Below are 13,836 nucleotides of genomic sequence, written 5' to 3' on the forward strand. Positions count from 1 at the left end.
GCTCCGCACCTGCATGTGTGCACCAAGTTATGCACCGGAACACGCGCGTTTCCCCCCCCCCCCCCATGGTGCAGTGCTGGCTGCATTGGAACGGCCTGGAACGACCAGTTCGGATACCGCCACACACAACCCTAGAGACCCAACCCTGATGGTTTCAACTGCAGGAACCTGCAATCTGTTGACAAATGTTGTGCATCACAATATGTCAAATGACAGCTGCTCTCAGTACAGTGCTTGAAACAAGGAACAAATTCCTTCAGACTGGTGTAGTGGTTAGGAGTGCGGACTTCTAATCTGGCATGCCAGGTTCGATTCTGCACTCCCCCACATGCAGCCAGCTGGGTGACCTTGGGCTGGCTACGGCACTGATAAAACTGCTTTGACCCAGTGATATCAGGGCTCTCTCAGCCTCACCCACCTCACAGGGTGTCTGTTGTGGGGAGAGGAATGGGAAGGCGACTGTAAGCCGCTTTGAGCCTCCTTCGGGTAGGGAAAAGCGGCATATAAGAACCAACTCTTCTTCTTCTTCTTCAGTATCTTGAGGATCAGATGGCTTTTGGTGAGGATTAGGGGAAGAAAGCCGCAGCTGAGAAGATCTATCAACAGCTCTGAGCCAGTGTACCTGAATGGAACCTCCGTGTCTTGAGACAATGATTTGTGTGTATTTGTCTATGCATGGAAGCCACACAGGAGTTTCTCATGCTCCTTTCAGATCCTGTGGTCCCTTTTGACCCGTGGAAAGATCATTCATGTGATTTGTGTACTGCATTGTGGATGGGTACAGAGGAATAATTAGGGGGTGCAATTTATGTTTTTCATACGTGGTACTATGCTTCTGGAACAGGAAGGAGGAATGATTTCACCCCATGTTATTCTAAGGTTGTCAAATCCTGCCCCCCCCTAGCGGTGGGGTACTCCCGCTGCCAGGCTGCACCTCCCTGGAGGAGAGGGGAATTTACTCCCCAACATCACTTCTGAGTCACTTGGACAGTGATGTGGACATATTGTTGTATATCAGATGGGCAACCTGTTCCTCTTGTTAATTCCTCCCACCTACCCCCACTGGTTGCCAGGAGGTACCTGGTAATCCTATGTCATTCCTTATTATAGTTCTCACTCCCCATTCCTATGCATAGGTCCTGCACCCTTGGGAATGATCTTTCTCGGACTCAGGAATGGGCTGCAGGAACAGACAAAAGCAAACTCCACATTCTGTACATGAAGTGACAGAATATATTCAATGTGGCACCATATTGTTTCTAGTAAAAAAAACAGAAGTGATGTAGGTAGCTCTAGGAATCACCATAGAGGTTTTACCATAGAGTTTCTAACAATTCCTACTGTTTTTGTTTGTTTGTTTGTTTTTGGTTACTTGTGTGTGTGTGTGTGTGTGTGTGTGTGTGTGTGTGTTTACTGGAAGTGACATGGCAGCACACATGATATAGGTTTATTTTGTTTTTCTCCTACCACTTCAGAGCATTGGCGGGCAATGGGGAACAGGGAATAATGGGTAGAAGGCAAGTAGAGAGATGATTCAAACTGGGGTTGTGTGTGGTGGTATCTGAATTGTCCGTTCCCGGGCGACGTGGCCAGCACCACGCACCACAGGGGAGAGGGGAAATCATAGAATCATAGAGTTGGAAGGGGCCATGCAGGCCATCTAGTCCAACCCCCTGCTCAATGCAGGATCAGCCCTAAGCATCCTAAAGCTCCAGTGAGGACAAATGCGGGCGCCGGTGCATAACTCAGCTGATTTGGCTGCCGCCATCACTAACCCTAATTCAGATATTTCAAACATCCTTAGAGGGCATAATTCTGCTATAATGGATGTATTTGCTATAATTACTATATTTATTTTTTAATGCTCATGTATGGCTGGGCACCCCATTGTTGTCCCTCCTATTTCCTTCCTCAAATTCCATATTTCTCATTTATTTCTTTTTATTTGTTGTTGTTAGGTGCAAAGTTGTGTCCGACCCATCGTGACCCCATGGACAATGTTCCTCCAGGCCTTCCTGTCCTCTACCATTCCCCGGAGTCCATTTAAGTTTGCACCGACTGCTTCAGTGACTCCATCCAGCCACCTCATTCTCTGTCGTCCCCTTCTTCTTTTGCCCTCGATCGCTCCCAGCATTAGGCTCTTCTCCAGGGAGTCCTTCCTTCTCATGAGGTGGCCAAAGTATTTGAGTTTCATCTTCAGGATCTGGCCTTCTAAGGAGCAGTCCGGGCTGATCTCCTCTAGGACTGACCAATTCAAAAGCCTCAATTCTTTGATGCTCGGCATGAAACATTCTCTTGCATGAAACATTCTCTTCATATCTCCAATTTTCTTGAAAAAGATCTCTGGTCCTCCCCATTCTATTGTTTTCTTCTATTTGTTTGCCCTGTTCATTTAAGAAGGCATTCTTATATCTTCTAGCTTTTCTCTGGAATTCTGCATTTAATTGGGTGTATCTTTCTCTTTCTCCCTTGCCTTTCACTTCCCTTCTCTCCTTAGCTATTTGTAAAGCTTCCTCAGACAGCCATTTTGATTTATTGCATTTCTTTTTCTTTGAGATAGTTTACAATGTTGTGAACCTCTGCCCATAGTTCTTCAGGCACTCTGTCTATCAGATCTAATTTCTTAAATCTATTTGTCAGCTCTACTGTATATTCTTTGGGAATATGATTTAGTTCATACCTGAGTGGCCTAGTGCTTTTCCCTACTTTCTTCAATTTAAGCCTACATTTTGCAACAAGAAGCTGATGATCTGAACCACAATCAGCTCCTGGTCTTGTATTTACTGACTGTATAGAACTTCTCCATCTTTGGCTGCAATCTGATTTCTGTGTTGACCGTCTGGTGATGTCCATGTGTAGAGTCGTCTCTTGGGTTGTTGGAAAAGAGTGTTTGCTATGACCATTGTATTCTCTTGACAAAATTCTACCAGCCTGCGCCCTGCTTCATTTTGTATTCCAAACTTGCCTTTTATCCCGGTTATCTTTTGGCTTCCTACTTTAGCATTCCAATCCCCCATGATGATAAGCACATCATTTTTTGGTGTTGCTTCTAGAAGGTGTTGTAAAGCTTCGTAGAACTGGTCAACCTCATCCTCTTCAGCAGCAGTGGTTGGGGCATAGACCTGGATTACTGTGATGTTGAATGGTTTGCCTTGGATTCGAACTGAGATCATTCTGTCATTTTGGGGATTGTATCCCAAGACTGCTTTTCCTACTCTCTTATTGATTATGAAGGCTACTTCGTTTCTTCTGCGAGATTCTTGTCCACAGTAGTATACCTGATGGTCATCTGAATTAAATTCACCCATTCCTGTCCATTTTAGTTCATTGATTCCTAAAATGTCGATGTTCAGTCTTGTCATCTCTTGTTTAACAACGTCCAGCTTGCCTTGATTCATGGATCTGACGTTCCAGGTTCCTATGGAATAAAAATATTTACAGCACCAGACTGTCTTTTCGCCACCAGTTACTTCCACAACTGAGCGTCCTTTCGGCTTTGGCCCAGTCACTTCATTCATTCTGGTGCTACGTACTAGCTGTCTGCTCATCCCCAGTAGCATATTGGACACCTTCCGACCTGAGGGGCTCATCTTCCGGCGTCATATCGTTTTGCCTTTTGAACCTGTCCATTGGGTTTTCATGGCAAAGATACTGGAGTGGTTTTCCATTTCCTTCTCGGTGTAGGAGTAATTACTTCTAATCTGGTGATTCAGGTTTAATTCCCCACTCCTCCACATACAACCATCTGGGTAACAGGCTCGCCATGGCACTAATAGAGCTGTTCTGACTGAGCTGAAATATCAGGGCTCTCTCACCCTCACACTCCTCACAGGGTGTCTGTTGTGGGGAGAGGAAAGGGAACAGGATTTGAAACTCCTTCTGGTAGAGAAAAACAGCATATAAGAATCAACTCTTCTTCTTCAGTAATATCAGGGCTCCCTCAGCCTCACCTCCCTCACAGGGTGTCTCTTGTGGGGAGAGGAAAGGGAAGGCGACTGTAAGCCGCTTTGAGATTCCTTCAGGTAGAGAAAAGCAGCATAGAAGAACCAACTCTTCGGGGCTTTCCGCACCGGGATCTTTGTAGCAAATTGGTTGCTGAATGAAAAATCGTCATTTAAAATAGTGGAATTCGTCGTTATGCATACCTGCCTTTGTAGTGGAATCCAGTTGCGTTTTGTAGCGTTTCCCACAGGCTTCCGGTCTCGGCAAAAATCGCTAGAAAGGAAGCGCTATTGCCAAGCTCGTCCCGCCCCTGGCCGTCAAGCAGCCAATGGGCAGCCATTAGCATGCTCCCAAACAGCCCCTTTCCCTTTAAGAAAGTTTAAAAAAAAACAAAAAACAGACCCATTGCATTGAATCTGTGTTGATTCATTGCAACGGAGAGACCCATCCAGCTGCCTGGTGTGTTTGAACTGTCATTTCATCGTTGCCACGCTCCCTCCGAGTGAAAAAAAAAAATCCCTCCCCCCCTCTCACGGGCCCGATTTTCGGCTGAAAGTGTAAAAAATAAAGGGAAAATACATCAGCAAACGGGCTTTTCTGTTGTTTGTGCTTAGTGACTCTGGGGAGGGACTGAAGCCGGGGAAGCCTCTAAACAGAAAGAGGCTCGCTGGTGCGTTTATCCCCGCTCACTCGGAGAAAAAAAAATGGCGATCGCTTCGCCGGAAGATCAGAGGAGAGAGCCAGGGGGAGGGACTTTGTAGAAACCGCAACAATGTTAACGCACAGGTCTTTTTTGCTAGTGTTGCAGATTGGTTGCAGGAGTGTATCGCTTTCCGGAGGGTGAATCCACTTTTGGGGATTTCCCTGAAAGCGCTACAAGGAAGCGCTTTTTGCAGATCGGTTTCAGGTGTGTGGCAGATTGTCAACGACGTTGTGCATAACAGCAAATCAGTAGCATTTTCAATTGGCAACCATTGTGCGATTTTGAAGGCGTGCGAAAAGCCCCTTCTTCTTCTTCAGTAATCTCAGGGCTCTCTCAGCCTCACCTTCCTCACAGGGTGTCTGTTGTGGGGAGAGGAAAGGGAAGGCGACTGTAAGCCCCTTTGAGCCTCCTTTAGGTAGAGAAAAGTGGCATATAAGAACCAACTCTTCTTCTCCAGTAATCTCAGGGCTCTCTCAGCCTCCCCCACCTCACAGGGTGTCTGTTGTGGGGAGAGGAAAGGGAAGGCGACTGTAAGCCCCTTTGAGCCTCCTTTAGGTAGAGAAAAGTGGCATATAAGAACCAACTCTTCTTCTTCGGTAATCTCTGGTCTCTCTCAGCCTCTCCTCCCTCACAGGGTGTCTGTTGTGGGGAGAGGAAAGGGAAGGCGACTGTAAGCCGCTTTGAGACTCCTTCGGGTAGAGAAAAGTGGCATATAAGAACCAACTCTTCTTCTTCTTCGGTAATATCAGGGCTCTCTCAGCCTCCTTCACAGAGTGTCTGTTGTGGGGAGAGGAAAGGGAAGGCGACTGCAGGCCACTTTGGGACTCCTTTGGGTAGAGAAAAGCGGCATATTTCTTATAATAAGAACCAACTCTTCTTCAGTAATCTCAGGTCTTAAAGATGCCACTGGACTCTGAAACTGACTTAGGTTTTTGAAATTGACTATATGCCTATTTAAAGAATTGAGTGGGTGGGGGTTGACAATTGGAATGAATCTAGTGGGCCTGGTCTCCTTTCTCACCCCCCCCCCCCCAAGTCTTGGGTGGCCAAATGGGAGGCAGGGCACAGAGGCTGTTCTTTCCACCATGGGGCAGGCAACCAGGCCAGCTCTCCTACACACATACACACACACACACACCTCAGGAAAGGAGACCAGGGCAGAGTCTGCACTTACTTTGTTTATTCCATTGTCCATCCTGTTGAATTCAGATTGCTTTGAACTCGAGTCTTCCTCTCCCCCCCCCCAATTGAAACAAGAAAGTGTTCTGCACGTGTTTAGGGTAGTTCAGAAGGGGGGGAGCTAAGCCTCTTTCTTTCTTTTCTTGAAGGGGGAGAGGAGCCAAGGAGGGAGCTTCTTTCTTTTCTTGGGGGGTGGGGGCAGAGAGGATCGAAGAAGGTAGAGAAGGGAGAAAAAATCCAGGACCAACAGAAGTTGAGAGAAATTAGGGGCCTCTCCTTTAAGGCAAGCTTGTCACATGACCAGGTGTGGACTATCAGAGGTTCTCTACCACGGAGCTTTCTTTCCCAATCCGGATTTGAAAAATATTAAAAGCACTCTGAGATATCACACAATAAAAGTAGGGTCACTCCGGATCAATCCTTCTTGCTGCAGAAGGAAAATTTAAATTGCCCCAAATCCAAACGGAAATCGCATTCTGTGTAGAGGGCAGGGATTGAATCGACCTGGGGTTGGAATAAAAGCTCCATGCAGTTTACACCCAGGCCTGTTCATCTGCCAACGACATAGGGAGATAAATAGGACCATAAACATTAAAAGAATCATAAACATATAAGGATCACATAGAAAAAAATATATCTTCCCAGGTACTAACAAGTTTTCAGTAGAAAAAAAATTGCCAGAATATAAATAACAAAGTTTATTTAAGGCCTTATGTACAGAAAGCAATTCTGATGTGCTGATACTATAAACTAACACAAGATTACTTTTATTTTTGCATATCCAATGAAAGCAGCCACTTCATGGACTACTGGGATAAGCACTTCCTCTTCCAAGGCAATAACTAATTTCAATATGGGGAGCACAGCACTGCTAGGAGAAACAACCATCTCAACTGCTCAATACATAGCAGGAAGCAAAGGCACTGCCCTCCAGAGCTCCAGTGAGGAGACATCAACCTCCAGGACTGTTGGAGAACGTGGGGCGATGAATTTAGCCATGCAAGGTTCTCACTTCAAAGAAGTATTGGGGAACAACAACCCATCCCAGCTGGACATGCATAAAGAAACATCCAACTCGCTTTTGGGTACACCCCATTCAACAAGTGAATCTGCTACTTGGACCACTTTTGTACAAAGAGGAACAAGGAGTTCAGTTGTACCAGGCGTTCACTCGAGTGAAGTGTTGGAGACCACAACTGGAACTCAGCTGAACACCAAAGCGGAAGCTCACAGTCCTTGGACAAATAGTCAGTATCCAACAAGTAAATCAGCTGCGCAGACCAACGCCACAGTTTCGGTTGTACCAAGTCTTTTGAGTCTGAGTAGAAATCCTTCCACTGATACGCTGCCTTTCACAACCCTACTGATATCGAGTCCATCCACTGAACCAACAAGTGGTGGAGGACGTACACCATCTCAGACCTCAAGTTTTCCTGGATCTGGTAATGTAAGAACAGGTGAGCCTTAGTACACTGCATTTCCACTGAGTCTTCATTCTCTAAATCAGGGGTAGTCAACCTGTGGTCCTCCAGATGTCCATGGACTACAATTCCCATGAGCCCCTGCCAGGGGCTCATGGGAATTGTAGTCCATGGACATCTGGAGGACCACAGGTTGACTACCCCTGCTCTAAATATTTCATATCGTGATTGTAACTTTCTGCTGTCCATTTGAATATCTCCAACATGACATGGATCACACAAGATGGCTTTATCCCTAATGACTCCCCCCTCCCCAAATTGGGCTCTTTTGAGTCTCTCTTTCTCTCTCTCTCTCTCTCTCTCTCTCTCTCTATCACACACACACACACACATAGAATTCTGAGGCTCTATGGCAGGGTTGATCAAACTGGCTCTCCAGATGTCCAAGATTCTTATGACGAGCAGTTCGTTAACATCTAGAGAGCCAGTTTGGCCACCCCTGCTCTATGGTAATATTTAAGACATCTCCCGCCCTTATTTAGCAAGTGAAATACAACAGGATATTCCTAACAGGTACATGGGAGCAACACCACTTGGGACAACCTCATCGGTCACGCCATCCTCCATCCACTTTATAGATATGCCCAGTCAGTAGGACAGCAAATAGCAGCACAGGTGAGTCTGGTTACAGAGAAGAACATGACATCTGTTTCTAATCCTTAAAGATGGAAATGAACAAGTTGGCAGGATCAGAGGATAGCAGATTAGAATGATTCTTGTTATTGAAAACTAGGGGCCAACCTTGTTACATTCAGGAATACAACGGGCACTAGATTAGGGGGGTGGAGTGGAAGAAATCTGCGGATGGCCTCCGGCTCCCCCCAGGACCTGGAAAGGCTGCAGGCAGTTGTTAGGGACCTGCAGGGGCAGCTCTCGCATGGCAGGGATCTGCAGCCTCCGAGCCTCAGATGGAAGTGGAAGGAGGAGGGGGTGGTCAGGGGTGGGGGATGGGAAGCAGTTGGCTGGTTGCTGGACGGATAGGCAAGCCAGTTGGAGGAGGAGGCACTCAGGGGTGGGACAGCCGCCCTGAGTGGGTGTTAAGCACTGAGTCACACTTAGGCCATGAGACACGCTCCTCCTCCAAGGCATTTCCAGAAATATTAAGTGGAAGAGATAAGCAAACAGCCATTCCCACTGTAAATGTCAACATCAGTAAAATCATAGAATCATAGAATCATTGAGTTGGAAGGGACCTCCTGGGTCATCTAGTCCAACCCCTGCACTATGCAGGATACTCACATCCCAATCGCTCATCTACTGTAAACTGCCACCCCTTTGCCTTCACAAAATCAGCCTCTCCATCAGATGGCTGTCTGGCCTCTGTTTAAAAATCTCCAAAGATGGAGAACCCACCACATCTCAAGGAAGCCTGTTCCACTGAGAAACGGCTCTAACTGTCAGGAACTTCTTCCGGATATTTAGATGGAATTTCTTTAGAATTAATTTCATCCCATTTGTTCTGGTCTATCCCTCTGGAGCAAGAGAGAACAATTCTGCTCCATCCTTCATATGTCACCCTTTTAAATACTTGAAGATGGTTATCAGATCCCCTCTCAGTTGTCTCCTCTCCAGGCTAAACAGACCAAGCTCCCCACACCTTTCTTCATATATCTTGGTCTCCAAACCCCTCACCATCTTTATTGCTCTCTTCTGGACACAAATGCGCATGCGCGGCACGGCCCTGCAGAGGCAGGGAGCTGTGGCCCGGTGCCAGGGCCTTTGTGGCCTTGCACCAGGCAACGGCCCAGTGGTTGGGGACCACTGCTGTAGAGGGTTTTCCAGATGCTGGGAACTGAATAAATGCTCTGTCACTGAGCTGTGACTCTAGAACAGTTGTCCCTAACCCCCGGTCCGGGGACCGGGACCGGTTCGGAGATCAGTCAGTACCGGGCTGTGGCTCCTCCTCGTCCTCCTTCCCAGCTGCTGCCTCGGGGGCTTCCCTGCCACTCTGTTCTCCGGCAGCCGCCATGGCTGGGGCTCCCCCTTGGTGTGGCACTGCGCATCTTCTGCTAGCAGCACCCCCCAGTGGGCGGAAGGAAGTCAGGGGTGCCGGTGGGAAAGCAAGCGGAGCAGGGGCTCAGGCGGTGGCAATGTCCCTCAGCAAAAGACTACTCCCCCACCCCCGGGCCTCAGTAAAATTGTCAAGCGTTGACCAGTCCCCGGTGATAAAAAGGTGGGGGACCATTGCTCTAAAACATTGAGAAACACCTGAAACATTCTTAAGGCTTTGAGAACCCCCAGAAGTGGTTTGAACATATAGAAAATGGCTGAGAAGCATCACTGTGTTCACACTCACCCAGGACTCACTGGCAGTCTTCAAGCAAAGGCTGGATACACACTTTTCTTGGCTGCTCTAGGATGCTTTGGGCTGATCCTGCGTAGAGCAGGGGGTTGGACTAAATGGTCTGTATGGCCCCTTCCAACTCTATGATTCTATGACTCTATGATTCTATCCTCTCCAGGACTATCATTGGCTCATTTAGGAGAAGGTAATGGATCTACATGATCCTACCCATATGGTCATATCACCTGATAAATGCTGAACAAATTGTAAGAAATTAACTCCCACCCATTTGGGAAATCTTTCCAGGGCCATCAAGAAATCTCAGGTTCAGAAATCATGCTCTAACCTAGTGTCAAATTCTTATGTTTGTACTGTGGTGGACTGTGGTCATCTGCAGCAGGCAGGAAAAAATTGTAGCAGTGTTCTTTCTATCTTCACATGTTGTCCTTTTGGCCACAGCAGAAGAATCTACTGAATCTGGAACAGCAAGCGGCTTCCAAGGGAATGTAACAGAGACGGGGGCATCTGTTCTCACACCCACAATGGAAACAACAACACTGCCACTCAGTCCAGTTTCTGAAGCTTCCACCTCTGCCAAATCAAACATAACAGGGAAAATTGCCTCCTTGTTTTTGACTACCCAAGTATCTCTGTTCCAAATGCCCACAAGAACAACATCCAACTCCCCAATGAGTGTATCTCAAGGCCATCTGTTATACACCCCACCTACTGATACTCTGGCTAAAACCTCTACAGAGACAAAGCTGGTAATTTCAGCAGAAGGAGAGGACTCCACTTTCCCTGCAGAGACCACTTGGAAAAAATCTACAATATCAGAGGCATCAGCTTCCCCTCCAGAGATCACAGACAGACCCTCAATGACAGGACATGCACCAACTTTCCCCAGAGACATGACACTGGGAAGCACAACAACGGTAGAGGCACCAACATTCCCAATGACAGAATCAAAGTCACCAGACAGAGGTGTATCTACTTTCTCCACACATGAGATAATGGGAATCTCTTCCAAAGCAGAGACATCTGTTTTGCTCACAGAGGACACAGTAGCAACTTTGACAGAAGTCAAGGTGACAACTTTCCCAACAGAGACCACATTGGCAGCCTTGACAACAACTGACTCATCAATTTTCCCCACAGAGAGCAAGATGGGAAGGACAAAATCTTCCTCCACGCAGACCAATGTGGGAAGCTCAACAACAGGAGAGAGATCAACTTACACAACAAAGACCATAGAAGAAACCTCTAGTACACCAAAGTCCTCAATATTCCCCATAGAGACCAAAGTTGGACCCTTAACTACAGCAGAGACATCAACATTCCCCACAGTGGGAACTCCATCAACAATACAGACACCCACTTTTCCAATAGAGACCACTGTAGGAGTCCAAATAACAGCTGAGGCATCAGCTTCCCCAATAGAGACCACAGCGGGACCATCAGCAGCATCAGAGACAACAACTTTCCCAGCCGAGAAGATGGTGCAAACCTCAACAGCTGTAGACTCAGCTTTCCTCGCTGAGACCAAAACTACACCCATTATCTCTACAAATTCCACAGTGGGAAGTTCTGCAAAAACAGAGACATTAGTCTCCTCAACACACACCACACTGGAAACCTCAATAATGGCAGAGACATCAACACAGACCACACTGGCAATTTCAAAAGAAGCAAGAAGATCCACTGTGCCTCCAGAGAACACAGTGGGAAACTCTACAATATTAGAGGTCTCCAGTATTCCCACAGAGACCACAGTGGGAGCCTCCATAACCTCAGCGGGACAGATTTTCCCCACTGAAACCACAGTGGGACCCTCAAAAATAGTAGAGGCATCACCTTTCCCCAAAAATATCACAATGACAATGTCAGAAGAAGGAAGGACATCCACTTTTGCCACAGAGACCACAGTGGGAACATCAACAAGTATAGAGGCATCTATGTTCTCAACGAAGACCAGAGTGGAGTTCTTAACAACAGTAGGGGCACCCACTTTTCCTACAGATATCACAGAGAGAACCCCTCCAATAATAGAGGCATCAGCTTTAGCCAGAGCGACCAAAGTGGGAATATCAACAATAGCAGAGGCATCTACATTCCCCACAGAAAATACGGTGAGAACTACTGAAAGAACAGAGGCATCATCTAAGACCAAAGTGGAAGCCACAACAATAACAGAGGCATCAATTCTCAAAACAGATCCTTTGGCAAGAGTGAGAACCTCACCCCCAGCCGGAGTATCACCTTTCCCAACAGAGAACAAAGTAGGAACATCAGTGATGGTAGAGGCATCTACATACCTCACAGATTATTCAGTGGAAACTTCAACAACAGTAGAGAAAGGTTACCCAAAAGAGATCACAGTGGGAACTTCTATCACAGCAGAATCATCAACATTCTCCAAAGATGCCTCAGTGGGACTCTCAACAACGGCCGAAGCACGAGCATTCCCCACAGACACCACAGTAGGAACCACAAAACAAGCAGAAGCTCCAACTTTCCACATAGAGAGCAAAGTTGGAGCATCAGTAATAACAGAAGCGTCAATTTTCTTAACAGAGATTAAATGGGCAGTGTCAACAGGAGGAGGGGTATCTTTCCCAACAGAGACCACACAACTAGCATCAGCTGAAGTTGCGACATCCAGTTATCCTACAATGACAAAAGCAGCATCAACTTTCCCTGCAGACACAAAACTGGGAACACCATCAATAGCAGAGGCATCAGCTTTCTCCAAAGAACCCATGATAGGAACTCCAATAACTTTCCCATCAGCACTGTACACAGAAAGAAAGGCATCCACTATCCCCAGAGAGACCACACGAGGAACCTCAACAAGAATAGAGGCATCAACATCCCCCCAAGACAACATGATGTATGCTGAAAGAGGAGCAACCACTATCTCCAGAGAGACCACAGTGGTAACATCAACACAAGCAGAAAAATTAACGTTACCAACAGAGACCACAGTGGGATCCATAACAACAGAGGCATCAAATTTCTTCACAGAAACCACACTTGTGATGTCAACAGAAGAAAGAACATCTACTTACCCCAATAAGTCAGCAGTGGAAATGTCTAGAACAGAGGCATCAACTTTCCCTACAGCCAGAAAAGTGGGAACCTCAACAACACTAGAGGCATCCACTTTTCCAACAAAGACCACTGGAAGAGCTCAAACAACCATTGAGGTATTACCTTCTCCAGAGGAGTCCACAATGGCCATGCCAGCTGAAGTAGGAGTATCCACTTCTCTTAAAGAGTCCACTGTCCAAAAAGAAGCTACTATGGCAATGTCCACAGAAGGAGAGGCATCCACCTTCTCCAGAGAGACAACAGCAAAAGCCTCAACAGCAGTAGAAGCGATAGTTGTAACACCAAAGACCACACTGGCAATGTCAGCTGAAGTAGGGACATCCGATTACTCCACAGAGACCACAGTGGGAACCTCACTAACAGTAGAGACATCAACTTTCCCCACAAGCACCACCGTGGGAAACTTAACAACACCAGAGCCATCAACAAAGACCACACTGGCAGTCTCAACAGAAGGAGGCCTATCTTTTCCCACAGAGACCACTGGAAGAGCAGAAGCATCACCTTTTCACATCAAGACTACAGTGGAACATGCAGCAACAGAACAGCCATCAACCTTCCCAACAGAGACCACATTTGGGACATCAACAGTTAGATTGATGCCTACTCTCCCCAACGAGACAATAGTGGGAAGCTCCACAACAGCAAAAGTATCAGCTTTCCCCACAGACACTACAGCAGGAAGCTCAATGGCATCACCTTTCCCAATGGAGGTAATTCCATCAATGTCAGTTGAGGGAGGCACATCCATTCACCCCACAGTGAGGATCTCAACAACAATAGAGACATCAGCTTTTCCTACAGAGAACACAGTGAGATCTTCAACAATGGCACTGGCATCAACTTTCACAACAGAGGCCACACGGGCAATGTCAGCTAAAGTTGGGCTATCCAGTTACCAAACAGAGATCACAGTGGGAACATCAACAGAAAGAGGGGCAACTACTTTCTCCAGAGAGACATCAGCGAGAACATCAACAATAGCCATGACACCAATTTTCCCAACCCAGACTGACTTGGTGATGTCAACAGAAGAAGAGGCATCTACTCTCCCCACAGAGACAACACTTGTGATATCATCAGAAAGCAGGGTATCTACTTTCCCTAGAGAGACCACACTGGGAACAGGAGAGGTA

This window comes from Paroedura picta, chromosome 4 (assembly GCF_049243985.1).
Source record: "Paroedura picta isolate Pp20150507F chromosome 4, Ppicta_v3.0, whole genome shotgun sequence".
Classification (NCBI taxonomy): domain Eukaryota; kingdom Metazoa; phylum Chordata; class Lepidosauria; order Squamata; family Gekkonidae; genus Paroedura; species Paroedura picta.